Genomic DNA, 26,528 nt, shown 5'->3' with positions numbered 1-26,528 from the left:
TTTAAGTCACAATCCTGGACTTCAGAAAAAACAACCCAGGATAAAAATTGTTTTATTTATATATGATTTTTGTCTATATGTTAACGTTTATATTCTTTTTAGCAGATGCTTTTATCCAAAGTGATGTACATCTTTGAATCCAGGGTCAGTTACTGATGGGTTTAAGCTTTGCTTAACGCACTTGATCCCCCTGTAAGGTAAATAGTAGACATTGTTCATTAACTCACTCACTACCTTTGAAGTATTTCATATTATTGCACCAATGAAGACAGGGCTGGTATCACTTTTGTTACGAAGTAAATTCTCATTGAACATAAGATGACTCCATGTACTGTTTCCCTTTTACTGACCAAAGTCTCTATGCATAAACCACTTTTCATGCAATCACTTTATGTATCATAAACTTTCTAATATATGTAGTTTTGTACTGTTTGCCGGTCAGTGTGATGTAAGGTCTGTTATGGTGGACGGTTCTGTCTGTTAGTACGGTTCTGTTGTAGAACAGTTTGTGTGATGTGTTCTCCAGAATTGTTCGATGTGTATTTGTAATAAGGTGTGCATTTGTCTATTAGTTTGTTGTAGTACTAATTCATGGTGTATGATGTTGATGGTGATTGTGTCTGTGTGTATAGTGTCCGTCAGTAGTTTACATCCAGAGGTGATGTGCTATATCATCTTTTGTGAATTGTGACAGTATCTATAGATGGTGTCTGTAATGCTTGTCTTCGAGGATGTAGTTTCTGGTGTTAATGACTTGGTGTCGTATAGCTAACATGAATCCTTCAGTCTCACTGAACAGATCCCTGTGAGTAAGCCAGCTGTTCGATGCATGTTTATCTAGTACATGAGGCTGGTTGTGTTCATAGGGGTGTTTTCCCCGACATCTTTTATTGTTCTGTATCTTGTCGTCTGTGATGTGAGTGTATATTTTGTTGCTTATACTTGCCATACGTATCTTGTACAATGTTGGAAGGCATGTGGTGGTTCTGTAATTTGTGAAATCTGATGTTCCTTTGTTTTTTGGTTTCATTTATGTGATGCCCTCTGTTAGGAACTGTGGTGTCTTGTGGCTTTTGTATGAAATGAAATGCTTTCCAATTGTGTGTTTTTTGTTCATTATTTGTCAGATCTGCAGTTATTATCTGTTCAGAAGGCATCACTGTAATGCTGTTTATGATTCGCTCTTCCTTGATCCATGAGACATTGCTATTAAGCTCTTCTGCATTGGACCAGATGGAAGAACAGTATTATGTGAGGCTGTGCTGTGTAGGTGTGCCATTGTTTTCTGTTGGTGTTTTTAGTGCGGGGATGTCAAACTCCAGTCCTGGGGGGCCGGAGCCCTGTGTAGCTTAGTTCTTTCCACCATAAATAAGCTGCACAGGCCTCCAGCCCTCTAGGACTGGAGCTGGGCACCCCTGGTTTAGTGTCTGTTTGTAGAAGGTTTTTCATTGTTTTGGAATTGTATGTTCTGTCTTTTTCAGAGATTGCATCGTTTGTATTGTCTTAGTCTGTGATTTCACTGTTTCTTTTTGAGTTTGTCTATATACAGTGCTCAGCATAAATGAGTACACCCCCTTTGAAAAGTACGAATGTAATCAGTAGCTCAATGAACAAAAGAATAACTTCCAAAATTTTCACAAGGCTGAGTTTTATTGAACACTTGTTTAACTCCATAACATGAAATTAAGGTTAATAATATAACTTAGATCACAAAATCTTCAGTTTTACTCAAATTGGTTGAAGCAAAAATGAATACACCCCGCAACAAAAAGTACTACATCTAGTATTTTGTATGACCGCCGTGATTTTTAAGGACAGCACCAAGTCTTCTAGGCATGGAATGAACAAGTTGGCGACATATTGCAACATCTATCTTTTTCCATCCTTCAAGAATAACCTGTTTTAGAGCCTGGATGCTGGATGGAGAGTGATGCTCAACTTGTCGCTTCAGAATTCCCCACAGGTGTTCGATTGGGTTCAGATCAGGAGACATACTTGGCCATTCAATCACCTTCACCCTGTTCTTCAGAAATGCAACAGTAGCTTTAGATGTGTGTTTTGGATTATTGTCGTGTTGGAAAAGTGCACGACGACCAAGTGCATGGAGAGATGGCAGCATCTTCTCCTTCAGTATAGAGCAGTACATTGTTGAGTTCATGATACCATCAATGAAATGCAGCTCCCCAACACCAGCAGCACTCATGCAGCCCCACATAAGGACACTGCCACCACCATGCTTCACTGTAGGCACCATGCATTTTTCTTTGAAATCCTCACCTTTACGACGCCATACAGTTTTGAAACAAGTAGTTCCAAAAACAGGGATTTTTGTCTCATCACTCCAGAGTATAGAGTCCCAGTAGTCTTCATCTTTTTCCGCATGGGCCCTAGCAAATTCTAGGCGTGCTTTTTTGTGCATGGGCTTTAGGAGAGGCTTCCTTCGTGGACGATACCCATGCATGCCATTCCTCTGCAGTGTGCGCCGTATGGTGTCACGGGAAACGGTCACTCCAGTTTGGCTTTCTACTACTTTAGCTAACTGCAGTGAACTTGCATGGCGATTTTCTTCAACCCTTCTCATCAGCAGACGCTCCTCTCGAGATGTTAACTTCCGTGGACGGCCTGGACGTCGCTGTAAGATCGTTGCACTTCCATCTTTCTTAAATTTTTGGATCACTTTTGCTACAGTATTTTGACTGATAGGTAAAGCTTTGCTGATCTTCTTGTAGCCCTCACCTTTTTTGTGTAAAGAAATGATTGCCTTTCTCAGATTTTGTGACATTTCTCTTCCATGTGGAGCCATTGCTGACAGCATGAAATGGGAAGGGCTTTTCTTTGTTAAGTAATGCCCTTTTATAGTCACCTGTCTGCTGGACACCTCTTAAATGAATCATTAGACTCACCTGTGGTGGAATGCCTGTTAATTAGAATTTTGTAGTCTTAAGTGTGGCTTTTCTCCTAAGACTATAATTGGGGTGTACTCATTTTTGCAACATGGGCTTGAGTGAATTTGTTAGGAAAATCACTTTTTTGTGTGTGCAAATCAACAAATCTTGTTTGCAATCAATGGCCCACATTTGTGAGAGTATTTTGTAATATAGTATCTCATAGAAAATGTTGATTCTGAAAGGAAACTAAAGGTTTTCTGACAAATGTAGTGGGGTGTACTCATTTATGCTGAGCACTGTATGTGCCTGTGTTCATTGTGATGTTTATGCTCTGTGTGTCTTTATCCTTTTGAATATTTGTCTCAGGTGTCGTTTTTTTTTTGATGTGATGTTCTGCTTGTATTGTTAGCTGACCCAGGTCACATCTGACGTCCTCATTCTTTGATTCTAATCTGCATTCCCATGCTGACTTGCTAGTGTGGTGTGATGTTTTTGTGGTCCATGCCTTTTCTGCGCCTTGTTTTGAGTCCACAGTGTGTGTGAGTGGTGACTGCTGCTGTGTAGATGAGTGTGTGCATATCATTTAGTGTTTGCAGTGAATGTGTGCATTTTGGTATAATGTGGTCATTAATGCGTTGTACTGTCATTGATAGTTTCTCCTACCGCTTGTCCGGGTCAGGTTGCGGGGGCAGTAGTCTAAGCAGGGAAAACCAGACTTCCCTCTCCCTGGCAACCTGGAAGAATGGTCAAAAATTCCCATAAACACACTCCTAAACCTTGTAGACAGTCTTCCCAGAAGAACTGAAGCTGTTATACAGTAGCTGCAAAGGGTAGACCAACTCCATATTAAAGCCTATGTACTAAGAATCAGATGACAAAGTTCATGTGTGTGTAAAGGCGGGTGTCCCAGTACTTTGGGAAATATACCACTGGTTTGGTGCATAGTGTGAAACTCAGGAACCGTTTCTGGAATTTTAAACTTTTTTTTTGCACAGCAGTAAACTGGGCATAATTGTAACCATGGTTACTGAAATGGAAATATCAATTGAATGGTTCCAACTATGCAAGTTGCTAAATGAAGTTTTTGGGAAAGATACCTATGATTAGTCATTTTAGTTTGCATTGGATGTAGCACTCGATAATTTTCCCAGTTTTAACCAGTGATAGAAGCACCCGAATAGCTTACAGCTAAATGTATTGCATTACAAGCTTGTACTCGAGTTCTAAAAATGTTTTAGTAATTTTATTAATCTAATCTCTTGAAATGATGAGGGGAAATAATTTCCAATAGCACAAGTCACCTTATCAGTTTTACTTACACTACGTTATAATTAATTTATCACTAAAGTGTGTTCTGCTGATGCTGACTCTCTTGTATCCTAGAATTTTTTAATCAAGTCTTTCCTTCTTTCAGATAATTACCTTGTCGACACCAATGTCGAGATCTATCCTTTTTCATTTTTTCATGTTGGCACTAGAAAAACATCAGTAAATGAAGTTTTATCATATTCAAAGTCAAGGTTTAAAAATAATTGTGCCACTCGTGTTTGTGATTACGCATCACCTCATTTCCCTTTATTTTGTTTATTATGAAGTATGTTGGGGGTGGCATGGTGGTGCAGTGGTTAGCATTGTTGCCTCACACCTGTGGGACCCGGGTTCGAGTCTCCGCCTGGGTCACATGTGTGTGGAGTTTGCATGTTCTCCCCATGTCGTCGTGGGGTTTCCTCCAGGTACTCCGGTTTCCCCCCACAGTCCAAAAACATGCTGAGGCTAATTGGAGTTGCTAAATTGCCCGTAGGTGTGCATGCGTGAGTGACTGGTGTGTGAGTGTGCCCTGCGATGGGCTGGCCCCCCATCCTGGGTTGTTCCCTGCCTCGTGCCCATTGCTTCCGGGATAGTCTCCGGACCCCCCGCGACCCAGTAGGATATGCGGTTTGGAAAATGGATGGATGAAGTATGTTGATATGTAGATGTCTATTGCATCTTGTTGTACGTCTATGATACTGTAATTGTGTGCATATGTTTAAGATACTTTCTTTCCACAATATTTGTGTATGTGAATCCCTTCGCATTACCTCCATTATGTATAAATTTGTCTTAATATTCATCCATGTTACAATAATGAACAAACACAATCTGTTTACAATAATTTGTGCATTATTAGATATTGTTGTATGTATCATATCATTCAAACATTCAAAGTGTGGGCTGGAAAATTTGTTAACCCCTTGGCTAATGGCTGCAACAAAAGCTAAATGGAGTCAGGAGTTAGCAAACCTGGTGTCCAGTAATGAAATGCGATTGCAGGTGTGGGTCACAGCTACTTATTTAAACACTCAAACATTTTGAGTTTTATATTCACAAGAAGCATCTGCTGATGTGAACCATGCTTCCCAAAGAAGGCATCCCTGAAGTCCTACGATTAAGAATTGTTGTTTGCCATAAATCTAGAATCAAAGCACTAGAAAATTTGTGTGTTACTGGCATAAACCTGTTACAAAGCAGTCTCAATTTAGATATTCATCAGCCCATACAATAGCTAGACAAATTGTCTATAAATGGAAGCAGTTTAATGCTATGGTGAGTCTCCCTAGAAGTGGGTCCTCAGCTATGATGACTCCAAGGACACAGTGTAGAACCATAGAGTAACAGCTAGTTTGAAGGAATCGGCGTAACTGCTTAACGTCTATGTTCATGAGTCTACCAGATGCAAAACATTTAACAGGCTTTCCGATAAAAAATCAGTTTGCCAAACACACACTCCACTTTATTACTGAAGAAATGTTCTGTGCACTGATGAAACCAAGGCTAAATTATTTGGCAAGAAGACACAGCACTATGTCAGGGTGACTGTCCTCCAGCTGAAGCTCAGGAGAAGCTGCATGATGCAGCAAGACAATGATCCTAAACATTGAAGTAAGTCAACTACAAAAGTGGCTTCACAAAAAAGATGCATTTTGGAGTGGTCCAGTCAAAGCCCAGACCCGCAATAGAGCTGCTATGGAATGACGTCAAGAGAAGCATTCCCACTGTGTCTTCCAAGGCCATGGCTGTGCTGCCTCAGTTCTATAAGGAAGAATGGTCCCAGATTTCTCCTGAACCTTGTACTGTACACATCTGATCCGCAGCTACTGGATGCACTTGTTTGAGGTTATTACTGCCAAAGGAGGTTTGACAGTTATTATATCCACAGGTTCAGGGTGTGTTCAATGAAGATGCACAATATAGATCAGAATTCTGTGTTATATAGCTTAAGTACATTGTGTTTATCTGTACTTGTGGGTTAGCTGAAGTCCATATCACATTTAATGACCAATTAATGCAGAAAACCAGGTAATCACAAAGGATTCATGTATGTTTTCTTGCTGCTGTAAACAAAAAAGTTTAGTTGGAAAATAAACTATTTAAGGGGGTTGCTGTCAATTAACATTCATTGATAAAGTATTTAGTGAATGCTCTTGATTCGCCAGTAACTGTATGTCTCCAGTGTTCAGTCATCAAACCGTTACATCACTCAGCTCACTTGGATCACCTTGACTTGGCGGTGATCCCTCTGTTTTCTTCCTGAGCTGACATCTTCTGAATTCACATTAAAGCTGGTGATGTTTCTGTATTTAAAAGCAAAATGAAAAAAAATCACAAACAAAATGCTATCTCTGTGTACTCTCACCAACTACCTGAGATGAACAAAAAAAATCCACAATTTCCTTCCCTTCCAAAATAATTCTAGTAAAGGACCCTGTTTGTTGAATTGACGAATAACATTTATAGCACCTTTATTACTGAAAGAAATAAAATGTATCCTCAGATCAAGTACAAAAGTGATTGCACAAAAAAACAATGAACTGGTTTAGAACCCGTACCACAGAGTTCACTGGGAGAGAGCTTGAATCAACTGGAAAAGCAATAGGATGAAAACTTCCTGCCTCTTTCCTTTAAAAAAGATAAATATGCCATAGTGTTATACATAGTGCAATACATTAGTCCATCGTCAATGTATCTAATGAACAAAAACTTTTGAACAAGTGGTTCCGCTTAAACTGTGATTACTTAAAAAAAATGTAGACCAGTTGGCCAGTTGTTTCATCTTCATAGCTTCTAGTTCATCAACTAAGATTCATTTAGGGTGCTAGCCCTTTGATAACAAAGCCGCTTTGAGTGTGGGAGCATAAAGGTTGATTCTCACCCCAGGTGATCCCCTGGGAGAGTCACTACAGTCTGTTAAACAAACATAATGATGCACTTTGCTATTGCAAGGATGTTTCTATACCAGGAGTGGAGTGTTGTGCGATTGTTATTAGAGAGGTATTTGTTATTCAATGGATGCCTCAATAACAGGAGTGGCTCTCCATGTGTTTCTTATTAATGAAACATTTCCATTGTAGGAGTGAAGGACTGTGTTTGTTATTAGCGTGGTATTGCTACAGAAGAACTGACGGTAAAGTGTTTGTTATTAATGGGATATTTGTACAGCAGGACTGGAGTCCTACATGTTTCCTATTATAGTCACTTTTTACTGCATGTGGTATTATGTTTGCATGATTGCTTCAGTGGACACTTCAAAGCGATTCTGCTCCGCACTACTGTAATTACTTATCAGTTTTATTCCCGGTTGCTTTCAGCCCAACCCATAGATAATTAGTCTGTTTTTGCATTCATTAATACCATGCAAACGATTAATAAGTCATGTTTAATTGGTGTTCCACAAACAGCTGTAAACTATTTCTGCTTGTAAATGCTACTCGAATCACGGTCCACCAGGTCTGTATGAAATTTCATTGTGCTTATGATGAAGACGTGATACGTTAAACCACGTCCTTGCTGCATCAAATGCTACTGTCATCTGAGAATCCCACTGAATTCCAGATCCCATGGTACAAAATTATAAATATACACCACATCTCTGCAAGGAGTTAATAACTGATGAAACAATCTATCTAATCCATGTAATCACAATTATTAATGTTCTGCCGTGGTGCAATTTGCATAATATTTTTTACTCAGAGTTTATAGTCATCACTAATTCATGTGACTACATTTTAAATGTAACTATTATTCCTCATTTCATTAAAGGCATCAGATATGTGTTTTTTTGTTTGTTACGTGCCTTATAATATTTTACATATTGTTCTACACCACAGGGGAGACATCAGACAACCTGTATATGTTAAACTGATACTGTTTCTGGAATCTTATTGATCCTTAAAGAGTGGGCAATACAAAGAGAAGTAATACTCTGCATGGACAAGCAGCAGCTTAGTAAGTGTAACTTACTGGTTCTTATAGGCTAGCAACAGAAAGATTAAATGTTATGAATATTATATTCATGATGCAGGTACAGGTCAGGACCATAAATATTTGAACGGAGACAAAGTTTTCCAATTTTTAAGTTCTGTACCACAATACATTTTAAAAGAAACAAGTCAGACGCAGTTGCAGTGCAGACTTTCAGCTTTAATTCAGTGGGCAGAACAAAAACATTGCAGACAAATGTGGAGAGCTGAAGCAATTTTTATACACAATCCCCCCCTTTCAGGGGCTCATAAGTAATTGGACAAATTAATATTGCCTGCAAAGGGTTTTCAACTAAGTATTAGAATTGAACATTTTATTTGCAGTTATGACTGCCTGAAGTCTTGAACTCATGCACATGACCAGACGCTGGGTTTCCTCCTTTTTAATGCTCTGCCAGGCCTTTACTGCAGCAGCTTTCAGTTGCTGTTTGTTTGAAGGTCTTTCTGTCTGTAGTTTAGTCTTTAGCACACACACACACACACAGAGACACACACATGCACACACACACATACATGCACCACAGACACACACACACATGCAGACACATTTGCGCAGACACACATGCATGAGAAGTGCAAGCTGATGATCTTTAGGGAAAAGAGTTTCTGCAAGGGTCTTTACTTAGAAGTGAACCCTAAAACAGGAAAGCACATGATAATTCAGAACAAAGCATGAACATTTATGTTTACCTGCCAAGCTGAGTACCAGTGTACGAAATGCCCCCACAATGTGGCAACCATTTTCTGTACCCACAAGGGGAAACTCAATTTTATAAAAATCTGTACTGTAACAACAATAAAAAAACTAAAAATGCCAAAAGTCTTGTATTTTGTTTGGTTACTTATGGTTAAGGATGGCTGGGGTTAAGCGTGTCAAAGTTGGGATCATAAAAATATGAATATGTGGATTGTGCGTGTCTGTGTGTATGTGTGTGTGAGGGTGCTGTTGCTTGTCAGATAGATATATTTTAATCTATAAAGGGAGATTCAAGTGAAAAGAAAGAGTGAAAAATTGTAGAGGGTTCTTCACATATTTTTTTATTCTTCACTTGTATACCTTCACCACTAGGGAGTCAAAACATTTCTCTCTCTCTTTCTCTCTATCTCTCTCGCACACACGCACGTGCACAGAGACACACAGATGCACAGACACACACACACATGCACACACACACAATACACACACCACAGACACACACACATGCAGACATATATGCACAGACACACACACATACACACATACACAGACACACACACATACACACACACGCATGCACACACACACACACAGAGACACACATACAGGCACCACAGACACACGTGCATATGGGCTAATTCACAGGCCTGATAAAATGGTGGCATCACATGATGCCTTTTGGGAGATGAAAGTCCCCTTTCTGCTGGGGGCACGATGCAGGTGCTGCACCCATGTCAGTCCACTCTTCCTGTGTGCATAGAGCAGGCTCTCTGATGCATGGCCATGTAGCAGAGCAGAACAATGCTATATTTAGCACACGTGAACACATGATTTAGTACTAAGGCTCATGGCAGCTCTGGGCATGCAGCAGCAGAGATGCCAGGGTGAAGCGCATCCTCTCACCCAAATGCAGATTCTGCAGGGAGGAAGCCTTATGTCTGCCTTAGCCTCTGACTGCTGTTGTGAATAATTTAATATGCTTAAAATATGGTAATTTTCTCCAGCCTTGGCTCCATACATCCAAAATCCCTTTCTCCCTGTCCTGAATCTACACTACATGCTATCAGTGTATAATTCTGGCATGTCCCAGGCCTGGCTATATTTATAAATGAGCAGTATAAAAATGAATCATTGAGCTAACAGCTCTGTCAACAGGCCACTGTCCATTCTGGGCTGTTTTGGTTTTCATCCCTGGTTTGTTTCTAGGGGAAACAGTACAGGATTGCTGAGCTGTTGAGCTTATGTGACCATAGTAAATCTTCATCATAACACCTAACTTAAGGCCTTTGATCCTTCATGAAATTCGGAATTCAAGTGTCATTTTCTTGTTCATGTGTGAAAATACATTCATACATTATTGGGAGCAACAAAAACTAGGTAAGGCTTGCTGACAGAGATAATACTGAATACTGGAAGATAGATCTTGGGCTAGGATTATTACCCCACTAATGAGAAGGCACAATCTATATAATTTATTGCCTGAAGTGCAATCAGCCAAAAGGTCTGCAGACAGCAAGATATCCTGACGATCATCAGAGGAGGTGTAAGTGGACTGGTACTTCCAGAAGAGGTCAGAGCTTAGGCAGCAGCAGGCTGTCTGTTAGCGTGAGAGCATTGTGACTTTTTTTTAATTAGCGACATTCCCATATCTGCCCTTCAGTGCCAAGGCCTCGTGTTGGTTTAGGAAAAACAAAAGTTTGCTTTTGCTCTAGTCCATCTTGAATTGAATATATTTAATTAATATTTTTGTTTTCCACAAAAATACCTAAAAACTAATTGTAACTTAAAGTACTCTGAAGGCTTTTGGAAAGAAGACATCGTAATTGTAATTGACAATCGATTGTGAAGATCACCTACTTTGCCTGAAGCAAAATTACAAAATAAGGTCCTTAATTACCTGTTTGGGATGATATCAGCTCTGGTACAGGGTCTGAAGGATCAACTTGTAGGTTAATGTCTATTTAACCAAGTCTGAAACCAAGCAAAAAAAAATCTGATTTAACAGTGACAAACAATCCAATAAAAGAAAAATCACCTTTTACATTTTTTGACTGGGTTGTCGGGTTCTGTGAATCTCTACAGTTCATATCTTAGTTTTCATAGCAACCATTAGAACACTTGGCATAACTATCATTCAAAATGCAAAGTTTTTGATGGATGATGTGCGGTATGCACGAGTAAAGCCTTCCTTCTACTTTAAGCAGCAATGGGCACTGTAAAGCACTGCTGGCACTAATGAGCTCTACAGTCTGCAAAATTCAGTATCGTCCATGGGGCCTGACTGCTATGCTTCAGTGTGCTGGGCGCTTCTAAGTTAACACAGGCATCTTTGACTGGGCACATACAAAAACACCAATGTGTTCACACGGAAACAGACACGCACACATATTTTGGCACCTTCAACCTGCCGGATTTTGGTTTGCTATGACTAGACTTGGTGAGAGCTGCTTTATAAAAGACCATTATTTACATACAAGTGTGATAGAATAAATACTGAAGCATAAAGAAGGTTCTTCACAAGCGTTCTTCACCACCACTTCAATGTGTCCCCTGAATAACACTGGCCTACTCTTGCTGCTGAATCAAATGGTACATTTAATACATTTAAAACATTTTTTTAGCTATATTGAAAATGTTGCTATTGCTGACAGTAAAAACATTGAAGTATTACTTGGAATGTGAATAAGTCAAAACATCTCACATTTAAATCGTATAAGTTTAATTAAGGGGCTTGGTTTCCCATTAGCTATGTTTTATCGTGACTGGATGATCATGGTCCACTTTTTATCTATGATACTCGTAACTTAAGAAAATCAAGACTTCTCATCTTGCTACTGCTCACTGTTCCTTATACTCTCTGCTTCTCACATTCCTCACCCAGAGAAGACAGCAGGCCAAGCCGAAGAGGCTGTGGGCAGACTGGGATTTCATGCATGTAAATTACAGTGTCACACTTTCATGCAGAGTTAATTTCATGCGAAATTCCATGTTGACGGGAACTTATACATTACTGGTCTAAGCTTATAAAATGTTGGGTTGCTTATACTGTATATAGAGTAGAATTACTGCTGTAAGTCGTCATCACTAGTTACTGTGAAAGGCAGAAGGTTGGCGAGAGGGCAGTGACAGAAACCTGGATGAGGCTGTCTGTTAAGTCTACTGATCATGGTCTAGTAGCTGCTTTCCAGCTCATTGTGATTCAAGCCCATGTCTGCTTGTTAATAACCATGTGTCTCGTGAAGGGAGCAAAGCATGGCATGACAGTTCAAAGATAATCATGACAGAATCACAATTAATGGATGGAAAAGCTACGCCGGGAGTGTGCTATGAAATTAGGAGGGACCGCATGTCTATCAAAACAAGAGGTGAATAAATTCTGCTAAAAGCCTCACTATGACTGTCAGTGGGAAGATGAGGTTAAAATGTTCATTTAAGTCAAGACACTGGGATGTTACAGCCCTTTCACTGCCCCATTTTGGAAACCTGTCAATAACGCAGCCCACTCAGAACTGAAAAATAAGCGAACCAAAGCAGCATACGACAAAAATGCAGACACCAGCACAAAGCTCCGAGGAATAAGAAGGAGGATTATTTATGTGGAAAAGCCGTGGAGGCAGAGCTTCGGAAGCAGATTATTATGACCAGAAAAAAGAAAAACGTTGTGTAGGTAATATTTCATCATATGTTATGGATGCAGTTGTGAAAATTGAAAATAACTATGTATGAATTGCCATAGAACCAACCACACACACACACACACACACTATAACTATAACCTATAGAGGGAATCCATGAGGGGAACAAAGGACAACATACAACCCTGGAAGTGTGTGTACATTAATACTATCCTTTCATCAACAAACATGCCACCCATAATGTGAATGAGTAATATCCCTGGAATCTCTGAATATAAAACTAAATTGTTACATTCACATTCTTCACTACCAACAATTATTTTTTCCAAACAAACTACACAAACCAATACTACAGCTGACCCACTGCATCATAGTATCAGGGTAGTGGGTCAGATCAAGACCTTCAGCTCTGGCTGTGTGCCTCATATTTTCAAGGATTTTATCTATACAATGTGCAGATTCATTTTCAAATGAATCTGCTTTTAACAGGCAAAAGTGTACATGTGCAAATGCATCACAATGGACACAATAATTCCTGTCCTTAATAAGTCCTAACCTTAGCCATGTTCTGTTTAATCATGGTGAGTTAATGTAGTTCATAGTTGAGCAATTGACAATCGGATAAACCTTTAATTCATAATTATTAGCCGCTGTAATATTATTTTAACACTTGATTTTTAAACTTTATTGCAATTATGATATTATGATGACCATTAGATAAAAGAGGAATATTTCCCTAATTTGGAACATGTCTATCGCATTCTTCTGTAGTGGTGAAGTCTCTCTGCAGGCTGTTCCGAGGAGTAACATAAGGGCTTATGTCGCCTGTGATTCTGCTCCAGCTATTTTGATATGAGCTTTATGGAGTTTGTGTGATGAAAAGGGCCACTTCTTCTGGCCCTTCTCTTTCAAATATTAATTAAACGTGATTACTCCGACAAGTCCTGCCCGCTGCTGCATGGGCAAGAGGCTGAACTGCGTTCTGGAATTTTCCATGACTCTGCAGCGCTTTCAGAGACAGGGGCAAATCTTCAGAGGCACTGCAGCTCACAGCTCAGCTTGAATAGGGGCTCAAGGCATCTTACATTCCATAGATTAGTGCCTCGTTAGTTCAACTACATTAACTCTGTCATTTCAGAATGATTTATATTCCTGTCTGTGACTTGACTGCATAATCATGCGCATAATAAATAATGTATATAGTTTTCTACATTAAATCATATGTATACATGTAAGATTTCTATTTCCCAGTGACCATCTGTGGGATAAGCAGTTATGTATGCATGCATGCATGGATGGATGAATGGACAGACAGCTAAAAGATTTCTGCTAGTTCGGCTTATGACTGTCTAATGGCCATTGAAAATCCCTCTGTAACTTTTAGTGCATGATGGCAACAAATCCACTTGTTGTTTATTTGTTTGTTTGTGCGTTTTCCGTAACAGATTTCCTTTCCTTTGGCTGGAAGGTATATTAACATTATATGTGAGGTTTAAACACATGTCCAAATAACCTGGCATAAGTGGGTTAAAAGAGATAAAGGGGGCGGCTGAGGGAATGACGGATATCAAGACAGTAACAGCCTTTGTCACTCTTTGCCTTTGTTGGAATTAAGTTTCATGCAGAGGCACTTCGGAAGAATGAAGCCATTGAACAGAGAAGCTCAAAGAAGGCAGCATTCTCCTCATTTTAAGGAGTGGCTGTCTCTCTGCTCACATTATTCACAGTGAGTTCTATAGGACAGCATAGTCAGTGGGATAGGTGGTAGCTTTCTTACATACTATCCATTTTGTCGGTCTTTGTCCACTGTAATGCAACAGATAAGCAATACGTGGACTTTGTGTGGACTTTGTGTGGCCTAGAAACGCCCAACTCTGAAAAGTGATCTGCATTTCTTCGGTTTGAGTGAAAGAGTTGTGCGGTAGGTCATAGGGCTGAGATACGCACGGTGGTAGCACCATCTCACAGAAACTGCTTTCATGCAGACTGCGAGAATTCTGGCGGAAAGGGTGGCGTTCATTTGCTTTTAATGAGAGGAGGCACAGGTCAGCTACTGGGGGGGACTGAAAAACTGAAAACTCTGTCTGGTGCTCCAGGCTAACAGCTGGGCAGGGGAGCTGCTAAATTTTGGAAAAAAAAAAATTAGGAATCCTGTATTTGTTAATAACAGTTTACTCTAATGATGAAATTATCTGGCATACTGACATCCATCCGGGAAGACTTAGCTATATCTGGTGTGAACACAACAAAAAGCATGGAATGACATGACACTGTCAGTGAATAGATCTGGCCCAGTCTGCATCTTACCTAAGGCCAATGTCATGCAAAGCCAGGTAATCTTGCAAAAAAAAAGAAGAAAAAAAACAATACTCTTTCAGATATAAATTAACTTAGTCTGCCTGAGCATGAACCAAAACACAATTAATCAGCTTCATTTTCTCAACCATTCTCAATCATTTTCTCTCCCGTTGTGTTAGTAATAGGCAAATTAAATGACAATACAATTATGAGATATTTGGTGTCAGAGTTATATTTATAAAGCTTTTGAAAATTTTGCACCCATTTGTCTCCCACAGTTAATAATAAAAGCAAATACACAAAACCCAGAACATTTTATTATTACCTTTGAGGCTTTAATTCAGTAGATTTCATACATCGTATATACATGCATTGTTATAAGGAACATGAATGCGGGTGTTAATTTTCACAATTATAACCAGGATGTATGTATTTTTCTGGATTATTAATAGAATGCTTAAGTGATTAAGGTATTTACTGACAGTTTACATCTGCTGTGGGTTTATGGTTGTCATTTTACAGATGACACATGGTAATTACTTCCAGTACAAAAATGAAGCCATGTGTCAAACTTAGGAGGCAGCTGTACAAAATGCTTGTTTGAGGAGCACTGTACTTTTGTACTGCATGTTAAATCACGGTCAGTGTCCATCTTGTATTCTTTTAGCATTAAGTTTAGAAAACAATAGCAGCCAGCATATTAGAATGTAATCTACTGCATTTGCATGCTGATTCTACAGAAAGGCTGTAATCTTGGGTGACATGTTTTCTAAAGGCATGTTTTGATTTTGGTCCCAAAAACACATATTTCACCATCTTCCTAATGAAAGCAAACATTAATGATGTAAAGACGTCGTTCCAGAGGGGTTTCCAGAGTATAAATTTCAGAACTATTTTGTGCATGGCTGCCAGAACTAATAATCAAGACAGTGATCATTAAGCTTGCTTCGTGTTTTAATTAACCATTTAAAAATTTAGATAATGATGCAACATAAGAAATTTGCCTGTTAAGAAGTGGAATAACAATCATTCTTAGAAAAGAATGGTGGAATCTCTCGCTGATCCACTATACAAAACAAAATTTAAAGATGTACTCATTTAAAATACGGCTAAAACTTTGAAAAAACATAAAATATATTGATACTATTGAATATAATGAAACAATCTTGTGCAGTCTGGACTATGCTATAGGACTATGTATGGTCACAGTGAGACTGATCCCGATTTCTTAATGGTTGCTAAATTTAAGCATCATCCCTGCTGTCAACCACAGTTTTACAGGGTGGTGGCCGTCTGCAGCTGCTTCCTGGCTTAAGTTACAGCTGTTTAAAACTGGCGTCAAGTAAATATTGAGCATGGACAGACTTCAAAGAGCAATGCTTCTGAATGAATTTGTTTATTAAAATAACAACGCAGTTTCAGGGTGTCAGGTTGTGGAGACTATTATAGTAAAAATTGTAAAAATACTCTTCTCTCCCTCTCCTAAAGCAGTCGGTTATGACGAGAGATCAGAGAGGCTGTCGCAGCTAAGGGGATGAGGCAGAGGCAGGAGTCATCCACTCAGGGAGGTCATCGGCACACAGACACAGGCAGAATGGCCAATGGGGATGTCATGTTTTGGGAGAGAAGCAGAGGACCCAAGGGCATGCAAAGTACATGCAGAGAGATTACACCAACTGGCACTTGCAGAGACTAAAAGCTGACACTCAGTCAGTTGCCTTGACAGTGTGATCCAGCAGCACTAATTGCTGCACCAGCCCACTAATTCTGCTGCCAAATTAAATCACCAGCCGTTGTACACCACCACCAGAATTACTTTCACTACACTTTGGGGTGGATTTGCCAATTTGCCCTATCCATCACAGAGAGCAGACTGCATTTGTGATGGCAAAATCCTAAAAGCAATGTTATATATGTGTGTTCACGCTGCACACCCTGAATCATTTTGATTGTGTAAAGTTCGAAATTCTGGGATGAAATCATTTCCTAACACAATACACTTTACATATTTTAATGAAATTATATTGACCTTTAAATGTGGGCCCACTTTTCAAAGGATCCTAATTGCCCCCTAGACAAAAAGATTTTAACATCTTAACATAAGTGGTGTTTCGCAGCATGCCTTCCTATATTTTATATCAACTGGTCTGAAGTAAGAGTGTCCTTTTACAAAACCTTAGAAAACACTTCCTTTGGCAGAGAATGGAATGCAGTGCAGTGTTGCAGAAAACTCAGTGTTGAACAGTCACTGCATTACAATGTTGCAAAGATGGGTCAGCAAAAGGCCTAGTTACCTGGTATAGATCCCACAGAGAGCATCTGCCCTTTTCACTACTAAAGGTCTTAATATCTGTCTGCTTAATAATTAATACCCTCCTGTCCCTGTTTGATTCTGAGAAGGGTATATTGTATCTTTACAATACTCAGGATTCATTTCTTACTCTACGACTGAGCTGAAATTAGAGAAAGGCAATGTGATTTCCTTAGAGGTGTTAACCCAAGTAAACTTGTATCCGCTTGCTGACTTAAAGTGCACAACATGGCAAATCTCTACAACAAAGAGAGGCAAAAAAAAGTGAGACAGATGAGAAACACACAGGATGAGTGTAGCTGTGGGATCATTTTCTGTTTTGTGTTGATGGAGCCTATGATGGCGCTGCCTAGAATAATCTCTTATATTGAAAGCAAGCAGTGTTTATTAAGAGACAGGCTTCAGCAAAGCTTTTACTTCCTGCCAAAGAGGCCCACAATCTGCCCTTCCTTTTGATCACAGTGAACAAAGTGTCAGGGAGTCAGGTGATTCCTAATCTGCTTCTCTTTCCTGTTCTTTGCTCTCACCAAAAAAAAGGCCTGGCTGATTGGGGCAATCAAATGGAAGGCTGTCCTCATTAGGAGGCCAGGGCCCTTAAGGCTGGGTATTTCTGAGTGTGTGAGTGAACAAAAACTCTGCTTGATTTGTTGTGCACGCACAGGGTGGGGCTGGCAGGGGGAATCAATAAGTATCATGACACACACTGCCCCAGGCGTTTGGACTAATAGAATTTTTTAAGAGCTTAAAGGGAGATGTCAGGGTTACAATATTGTTTTCCAGCCTTCAACTATAATAACAGATACTGCATATGGCTGCTCTCAGCAGAGAGCTACAAACAGCTCCTGAAAGCCAATAATTTGATGAACTGAACCAAGCTTCTGATGCAGGGGTAGGGAACCTGATCCATGGAGAGCCGGTGTGGGTGCGGGTTTTTTGGATGGCCTCTCAATCAGCCAATAACAGTGGATTCCAAGGACTGGAGTTGAGAATCGCTGCTTTATTACTGGCTGACTGAGCGGTCATCCCAAAAACCCGCACCCACACCGGCTCTCCATGGATCAGGTTCCCTACCCCTGTTCTGATGGATCTCTCATAATTAGTTTGTAGCGACATACAAGTGGAACTTAAGGGCAACAAGATAATAGCAATAATAGTAATTACAGCAATACTAAAAATACGAATAGGATTGCCATTGTAATCTTAATAACCTTTATCAGAAGTTATGCTATACAAATTAATACATAAATCAAAGCAATTAAGGATAATTAGCAATCAACGAATCAAAAGAGACATGTACAATGAGCTACAGGAACCAATTAAAATGTTTGTAGTACTTTGAGTAGGTAGAAGGGCAATAGAGGGGAAGGAGGCTAGTGTGGTAGTAGACTGGCAGCGTGTTATGAAATGTGTTTGGACTCTGTATCGGACTGAAGAGTAACGACACGATGGAGTTTGAGCCTGGGCCAGAACCTACATAAATCCAGTAAATGAGAAAAGCAAAAAAAGGTTTGATTTCAATTTGGGACTAATTTTACCACGTTAACTTGTTTCACTGGTATCATGGCAATATACATTCATATTTGAGGACTCACTATGAGGTACGTGTAAAGCAGTGATGAAGAAATGTGGTCCACTGGCCATGCACTGCATCTTAGTATTTCAGCCTCGAATTTCTAAACCATTTTATGTATAAACCTTAAATCTCTAATGGAAATGTAACCTAAAGACCTGGAGACTCCATAGAGTTCTGATTGGAAAAGGTTTCCCAGACGGTTGAATAAATAAATGTATACTACAGTATTTTCTTTGCTAAGCAATATATTACCAACCATATATGGGAGAAATAAACATTGCCTATGTATTACCTGGCTATATGCATATATTGCATGGCAGAGCGATATTTTAATATGGTATAAGACATACAAACTGAATATGTCTCAAATTACGCAATGTTTCATTATTAAATGAAAAATAACCAGTATAGTGTCTCTCTCTCTCGACTGATACGTGTTTTATATCTCGCTGGGAGGAGAGTCCACATTATGGCATTAATGATACATGCGGGGGTGCTGTTGCAACAGAGAAGTTTCAACAGTTTGAGTGTTTAATGTGCCTGTTGCTCTTCAATGAATTTAACTGTTGCGTTTAAAAAATCTTACTCCGTTTGTACGGCTCGGAGGTTTTTGTGTTTCTCGCAAACTTTTTAAACGAATTTATCCTATAAAAATGCTTATTATTCACTGTTAGTTTCTATACTGTATTTTACTATTTTCATTAATTTGAAAAAATATTATTTTTTTATTTTTATAACAGAATTTAAAAGGTATTGGATGGCGTTGCGTGACACTGAATTTGTGTATTTAATGCGACAGTGGTGTTAAACAATGCCGTAGTCTGTATGAAAACTAACTGATATCCAGGTCGCGTTGATGGATGCAGAATGGAATCATGTTCCACTGGTTCATTTCAAGAAGAGCTTTATATTGTAGACATGGAATCCGAAGCAGTTTTTTTTATTCTTCAAACTGCACATTCCAGTGAAATACTATTCTAACTCATTGGAAGACACATATCGACTGAAAATAAAAACCAATGGGAGGAAAAAACAAGCGGAATATCCAATTCATTGAAAAAGACCAACTTTTCGAGAAATACCCGGCTTGTGCTCCCCCAATTAATGAAAGTAGGATCATTTTCAAGTTCAGTATGTTAAAAAAATATTCCGTTGACAGTTAAAATGGATAATAGTCGTCTTCTGAATTTTATTACTCTGTTTGTCATTTTAAATGAATAAGTCGTATGTGCGCGGTCATAAATAAGTGGTAATGGACTAGGAAAAAGTCAGTGAACAAGAGCTTTTAGATATTGCATGAAAAGAAATGCACCAATGCTGCAGGATACAAAGGCTGCTTAAAAATGATCGGTGGCACAATTAAATAATGGCGGTGCTCATTTAGTGGCGCCCATACAACTGATAGCACCCTCTTTAGGAAGTGGCGCTGCGAATAAAAACACGCAGCCTTATTAATCAATTAATTGACAAGATAAATTGTGTGCTGTGGTAGGAGAGTGATCAAGATATATTTCGGTTCACTTTTTTCGCCGGAGAAAATTCCCCAATATTTTGATTGATTTTAATGCTTTGCGGGATTTCTAAAGCGATAACATGCATGCTGAGTTATCGACTACATGATAAAACGACACATCGGATTTCAACATTTAACTAAAAATTAATACCTTGGTTAGTCACCGTAATGTTTTATTAAGAGACATTAAACGATGATGGGGGAAATGATTTTGTTTAATCGTCATGGCAACCCGCGTGGGTACTGAACTGGCTCTATCTACCCTGGCAAGAAGAGGGGGGGGGCAAAGTGTGCGTTTGTGTTCTTGGAAAATGTTTATGTTAGGAGTCAAATGGAATAAAGAGGCTGGGGGCGAGAGACGTAAGGAAAGGGGGGTGCCGCCGCTCTTCCGCTTTTGCGGAGGGCATTCTGATTTTCTCCCTATTTCATTCACATGCCATAATATTCATACCGACTGTATAGTTTGAACAGACCAAACTAGCCGAATGGGAGGGAGAAGGTGGTGGGGACACGAAATGGGCCGATGTTATTAAAAGACTCCTTCCGAAGCGCAGAAAGGGAGGAGTCTCGGGCTGACAGCGCCGGCACCGTCGGCGGCTCGCTGGCCGTATCACATCGCTGCTATGGAGAGGAGTCAGAGCCGGGGAAGCGACGTGTAAGCTGTGGCAGACGCTTATTGTGGAATAATCCGCAGCCGCTTTATCGTTAACACGCATGGCCTGGTGTATATATCATGCTGACTTTTATTAGGTCTTTAATCTGACTTGTTTTGCAATTTAAGCACAAGGAACGAAGGATTCTGGCTGAGGCCCCGTACTCGCACCGTGGGATCCTTCAGCACAGGCAGTTGATGGGGATAGAGCTTGTGTACCCGGCTGCCCATCGCCACCGACCAGGACCTGACACCACCGTGGGCCGATGAGGGTCAATGCGAAAGGGAATAAGTTACCTTACAGTCGGCTCGGCTCGGCACCGCTCGGCTCGGCTGGGTTCTGCTCGGTTCGTTATTTCACACGGCCTTGACAGTAGACGGCAATTAAAGGTAACGAATTTTGTACAAGTCAGTCAAGTTTTTTTTTTTTATCGTTTATGAAGCCTTATGTTTATCTTTTGTATGTTTTTCTTAATATTTCCCTTGTGGCGGTGCTAAGTCACGCGTTGACTAGTCGGGTCTGTTAGCTACCTGTCCGTCTTCTTTCGGCTAAAAGTATCCCGGTTTTTAGGCGACCGTACCATTGTCACGGTTACCAGCCATCGCTGGCGAAGTCGCTGGCCGCTAACTAGCACTTTTAATGCCGCCTTGTTATTTAGGCAGCAGTGTAAGCGGTTAAAACGAAACGCAAGTAGGGCTGCTTGTACTTGAACGAAGCGGGTCTGGGTGTATTTCGCGTTAGCCGGAACAGGTGCATCTGGAGCCTCCATGATATACGATTAATTCAATCGGGCCGTTTTATTGGTGAGTAAACGTCTTGAATTAAATATAGATAGCTAGCGGGTCAGTCGTCTGCATAGCTAGCTGGATCGCTAACTAAATAATGGGGAAATGTTCTCTCGGTTCATTCAGCCTACTTGGATACCTAGCTGTGTGGTTAATGTTATTTTTTTTATTTATTAAGATCATTTTTAATTTTGAACCAAGGCCTGTGGAAGGCCCCCGTCCGGCAAACAACATTTTTAGGTTTTTAAAATAATAATAAAAAAAAGATTTCTAACGTCTCCAGTGAGTATTTATCCGAGTTTAGTGTGGTCTCTAAAATGGATCGTACATTCCGATGGGTGGGTTTATTGGCTAAGCTGTTATGACCACTATCATCGACGATCACCCGTTAGCATTAACTGCTGTTATGTAGATGTGGAACTGGTTCGCTTGTAGGGAGTGACTTCGGTTAACAGGACGAAATGGTAACAAGAACTGCAAGACTTTAAGGTATTCGTTTTCTAGAGAAAAGTAAACGGAAGGTGCTTAATGTTTCCTATGTTTGTGGCCAATGTTCGGTGTCGAGAGATTTTGGAATACACTGCCTTTTTTTAAAGTTGACCTCGGCGTTTATAAACGGGAATATAAGTGAACGTTACTTTGAAATAAGCTAAGCAATCAGCATGCTAATGTAACATTTTTGTGTTTGTACGGTGGGAAAAAACGCGCTAAAACCACGTTTTCCCACGTTGTTTTCTGTTTTACGAATGTACTGAATATCTAAATAGGTTGATGTGTAGCCTTTTGATTCACTAAATGGTTTGTACCAGGCAACAAAAAATAGATGCAGGTGTTTAGTGACACAAAAAGGGAGAATTGTAAAAGCACATTTATGTTGGTAAAGACGGCGTTGGTCTTTATTCCAAGTTTTCGATTAGGTACTTGTTCTAAGAGGGCTTCTGAAAGAAGGGTAAGTATGTGCAGACAGTTCTGTGTGCTTAGACAGGTCCTTCCCACAGACAGTAGGTCCGGGAATGTGCTTCAGTGCATGTCATCCTGCTAGTGTGTCCTTTTAGGCCGAGAGCTTACCTGTGTCAGTTTTTGCCTGTACATCATTGGAGCATTTGCTGTTCTTTGCTTCATTTTAATGAACTGCATAAGGTGGAAATGAGAGCAGTTCAGCATAGGTTTTATGGAGGTTTTTTTGAGCTTTGCTTTGGTATCTGTAGAATGTCTTCTGAATCCATCCTCCTGGCAGGCAGAACTTGGTGTGTGCGCTCATGCCTTCTGAAAGTCTGGTGATTCCGAGAAATTCTGGATGGGTCCGTTGTAAAGTGGGTTAGGGTTATGCAGGTGGTGGTTTTCTCTCAAATCTGTCTTTCAGGGCTGGGCCTAGGTGTGTTAGGCAAGGCAATGTGTTTTGGAAAGCCAGTTCTTCAGAAATGTCAGCTTGACACGGAGCTTAATGCATCAATCCCTCGGTTAATGTATTTTCTCAGAAGGTACTAATCATTCATACGATTACAAGAGTTGCATTTATTATTGAAAGAACGCCTTTAAAAGTGGTGATTTTACCATTTCTACTTCTCTAATACAGAAAATGGACACTTAGGGTACAGTGTAATTTGCATGGAACAGGGTTATTATAATAATAATTGCTATTATTATTATTGTCAATAATTGTTTTTATTGTGTAGACTTATTATGCAAATGCTTTTTCAGATTGGCCGCTGGGACTTTTTGGCTGAATGCCTTCTCTGTAGTTGTAACTAGGGTTGGTGCAAGGCCTAAATTCACTTCAGTCCTTGATACTAAACAAAGATCTTTCTAGGCTAAATTTTGGCTTATGGTAACACATGGCAGTTTATGGTTAATTGTTCTTTCTGGTCTCTCCACAGATTTGACAATTGTCTTGCAAACATTGCAGCCAGTGTTTCTTGATCACGTGCCCTTCAGGCTTTTTGGATTTGCTCAAATAGTGGCGTTGGTCTTTAGCCATTATCAAACTGTATTGCGCAAGCTTTGCCTTTTTAGTCGTGATACATAGTTTAAGTGGTGGGTTAGAAAAGTCTTAATGGTACCTTAAAGCATAAAATTATCCTTATCTGTATACTGCAGACCATGGAGTTTATATACAGTATGGATAAAATTTGGTCTTTTAAATTTGAAAGTATTCATTGTTCATATCTACACTTAATATTTATATGGCTTGCTCAACATGACTCATTTTGGCAAGTGTGAAATTTTGAAAAATATTTGTTCAGTGTCCAAAAAATTAATAAGATTAGCATAGGAAATAGTCACAGATCCCCCTTTTCAGATGCAGAACTTGGTAGGAATTTTTTAGTTTACAAAAAATCATTAACCGAATTTAAGCTTCACTTGCTATGCCTATGAATTATTGCTACTTGCTAACAATCTACTTAAAATAAATGTATCACTGATACTCAATGTGTCGATATGCCAGCAGTCCAAAGAACAACAGCTACACTACAATAGCTACCAGTAATTGTTTGCTATATGTGTTTATCTGAACTTTACAATGTAAGTGGTGTTTCCAGTTGCCTTTAATCCATTTGTCTTCAATAACCACTGATTGTAATTTGGTTGGCTTAAGCCTGTCCTATGAAACACAGATTTTCCGGAAAGTTGCATTGTAGAGAAGTTTTTTTTATTTTATTATTTATTTATTTTTTTTAATTTTTTTATAAGACATTCATATATATATATATATGTGATTTCGCACATTGTTGCACAGTAGCATGTTAAGTGCAGTTTAAGGTAACCTATTTCCCTAAGTTATATTTGTTTCAACTACAAGTGGAAAACTGTCATGATCGATACTCTGGCAGATGCGAATGTGCTTTTTGGGTGAAAGAACTTAAAAATAGAGCCGTCACGATTACTTGGTTAACTTGATTATTTGATTACTTAATTTCTAATAGCTTTTTTTCCTTCTCGATTACTTGGCAATATGACAGAAGGGAGATGGCACATATGAATGAATGAATGAAAATTCTGTCGTCTGTCAGTATTGCAAAGCAGAACTTAAATATCATCACAGCTCGATTGCAGTGCAAATGCATCTTAAAGATTTCCGGGTTTGACGGACTTACTGTTAGTTGTGCTAACAGACACAAAGCAGTGATGACAAATTGCTTGCTTTCCCACAGTGTCAACTCTATGAAATACAGAATATTTCCATACAGCGGGAGTTTTAGTTACCAGTTCTTGTTTTCTTTTCTTCTCTTCACTCATTTTAGTTTAATTTCACAAACATGCACCACAAGATATTTGCATGTTCACCCTGGATTTGGCTTCAGTTTCCTTCCACTGTCCATAAAAATGCAACTTAAATGCCTTAAGTAAATCGTATTTATGACCCTGCGATTGTTGGTTGGCTCATGCTTGCGCCAAGTGCAATGTATCCTTTATATTATATTTATATTGATTACTTGTATTGTCAGATTAATTGGTAGATTACTCTATTGATATAATTGATAGTGACAGCGATACATAAAAATTGTAAAACATTCTAGGCTGCGCATGTACTTTTTCTTATACTGCATCCTGTTTTGATTAACAATCTTGACTGTTTGCTTTTTCAATTTTTCATTCTCCCACTAATAGTTTCTAGAAAAAAGAGTAACCTTTTATAGCTATATTTGGATTTATATACAATATCCTACTTGGGTTCAGATAGGAAAAAATCTTGCCAATTATGTTGGCTCCAGGATGATGCCCTGCCATTTGGGCAATAGCCTCCAGCATGCAGGAACAGCTGACCAGAGGCTGAAAGGAGCAGTGAAAAGTGTCGATAGTATGTCATTTTCAGGACTGTAGTCTTTGAGTAATATGCAAGGTAAGTATGTGGTGTTTTTAATAATAGACATTATTAGCATTCCATCCATTCATTACACTATGATCTAAGGCAGGGTCACAGTCAGCCTGAAGCCTGGGGCACCCTGGATAGAATGATGTGCTGTAGGACATTTAGAGATGCAAGTTTGCTTAGTCCACATATTTGGGCTGTGGGAGGAAACCTGAAAGTACATGGACATACCACACATTAAAATGGAACCGAATCAAACCTGCAACCATTAAGCCATCTCATGGCTTTTGAAGTTTGTTTTTGCCTTTTAGAAAATGTAAATGGGGAAATACTGCCGCCCTCCCCCAGAGGTCTCAATTATTTGTGGATGCATTGTCTGCTTATTAATCATTTATTGAACAAAACTGTAAAGGAGACATGAGGTTGCTGTTTTGTTTGAGGCATGAGAGCATTTTCTAGATAGATCTTTGTGTGTTCTTTAGATTCTGTTAAATCTAAGGTTTTTTGTTTTATAATACATTCACATAAAAGTATTAGCATTCTGGGGAGAATTTCTCAGTGAAATATTAAAACGGTTAAAGCGCTTAATCCTACTTTAAAGGATAAACAGGTGTGGAAAATTACCAACACTTAGTATTTAGTCTGGCTTTGGTCAGCAGTGGAATGAAAATTGTGATAATGACAATTTTGGATTAATTTTGTGATTTCATGTGTTTTATCCCATGGGAATGAAAGTGGAAACATTGACAAGTGGCCAGTGATAAGATGGGAATAAAGGTGGGGACACATTTACATTTGCACTGATAACAAGGACTAAAATAAATGGTGTATTTTTAAACATGCATTTCCCACTTAAAAGGCAGTTGGGGGGATTGACACTGATTTGTAAAGGATTGAAAGTTTTACCTGGTTTCTTTCAGGGCCCCTCTTTTGGTCAGGAGCTTAAGCAGTAGCGTGCAACACAGTTTGGTACTGGTAACTGTGCCCTAAACTACTCACTGGTATCACCTGAACGCATGTGACCTGAATTCTTAGCTTCAGCTAACTCGATTGGGCTTTGCATTTTT

At 39.4% G+C, this 26,528-nt stretch overlaps 1 protein-coding gene across 5 annotated transcripts in view; it reads left to right on the top strand.

Annotated features, from left to right (window-relative positions):
• Window positions 1–18,480: 18,480 nt before the first annotated feature.
• LOC125744484 (dystroglycan 1-like) overlaps window positions 18,481–26,528 on the top strand; it is a 28,331-nt gene continuing 20,283 nt past the window's right edge. The window contains exons 1-2 of one of the 5 annotated variants that reach the window (XM_049016337.1): window positions 20,710–20,867; window positions 20,994–21,254. The gene's annotated coding sequence lies outside the window, so the exon portion shown is untranslated. Of the gene's footprint in view, window positions 18,633–18,667; window positions 18,725–20,709; window positions 21,255–21,332; window positions 21,669–26,528 lie in introns of those variants that run through there. The other 4 variants (XM_049016340.1, XM_049016342.1, XM_049016339.1 and 1 more) reach the window with 4 other exon arrangements.

Source organism: Brienomyrus brachyistius, chromosome 6 (genome assembly GCF_023856365.1).
Source record: "Brienomyrus brachyistius isolate T26 chromosome 6, BBRACH_0.4, whole genome shotgun sequence".
NCBI lineage: Eukaryota > Metazoa > Chordata > Actinopteri > Osteoglossiformes > Mormyridae > Brienomyrus > Brienomyrus brachyistius.
Note: the sequence above shows the minus strand (reverse complement) of the source record. Positions and strands in the feature narration are given on the sequence as shown.